General features: G+C 66.9%; 1 non-coding gene across 1 annotated transcript; it reads right to left on the bottom strand.

Moving 5' to 3' along the window:
- Window positions 1–264: 264 nt before the first annotated feature.
- Window positions 265–337, bottom strand: TRNAF-GAA. The gene has a single exon. It is a non-coding gene; the product is annotated as a tRNA-Phe (tRNA).
- Between the last annotated feature and the right edge of the window lie 633 nt (window positions 338–970).

The raw sequence follows: 970 nt of genomic DNA on the forward strand, positions 1-970 counted from the left end.
CCCTCCCGCACCTGCCGGGGTCCGGCTCCAGCGCCCGGCTCCGCGTCGCGCACGCGCAGCAGCGCCGCCGCCTCGCCCGGAAATGGCGGCGCCTAGCGGCTGGCTGCTCGGCTGCGAGTGCCGGAGAGTGGACGATTCCACTCCTCCCTCAGCCTTCAGGTCCCAGTTTTCACCCCAGCGGGCACTCGTGAGTTAGGTTATTCCTAGCAGAGGACCCTACGATATCGAATCCCTTCGAATGAAAAAGGAAAGGAAAAGTGACTCTGCCGAAACCCGGGATCGAACCAGGGACCTTTAGATCTTCAGTCTAACGCTCTCCCAACTGAGCTATTTCGGCTCCTGTGCCGTCCGCTTTAGAGCACGGTATTACCGAGTGCTTCCGCCCCCGGCGCCGTCTCGCCTCGCCCCCGCGGCGTTTCTCCGCCGTCACAGCACGTTGTTCCGTCGGAATTCTTCGGTCCTGCCTTTCACGGGCGTGATCGGCGGCTCTGCAGCCGCCACTTACTGTCTTCGTGACCCAAGTCTCTGCCCTCGGTCACCAAGGATCTCGGACGAGCCCGACTCGGCGGCCGGTGGGCCTGGGCGCCCGCAGCGGGGTGAGGCCGGCGGCCGCCCCGCTCCTCGGGAGGGGGTCTGCCCCGGGCGGTCCCCACGATCCCGGGGCCCGGCGGGCCTCGGCCAACCCCGGCCCTTCCCGCCAACCCGCCCGGCCTGCGACCGCACACATTTGTCACGACTGGGACAGGGGAGCGGACAAGGTCTCGGAGGCCGGACTGCAGCCTCCTGGTGCCCCTGGGTCCTCGAAATGCCCCTTGAACTCACCGCCACTTTGCGTGCAGCCAGCCTGGCGCTCTGCGGGCTCGGGGAAAGCCTGCGTGCTCACTGAGGGCGATTACCCATTGGCAGGACTGCTTCGCACCCCTGTGGATGAATGCACCGAAACAGCCACTGGAGCCAGGCAGACGTCCTG

The sequence above is a fragment of the Molossus molossus genome, unplaced genomic scaffold (genome assembly GCF_014108415.1).
Source record: "Molossus molossus isolate mMolMol1 unplaced genomic scaffold, mMolMol1.p scaffold_m16_p_9, whole genome shotgun sequence".
Classification (NCBI taxonomy): Eukaryota; Metazoa; Chordata; class Mammalia; order Chiroptera; family Molossidae; genus Molossus; species Molossus molossus.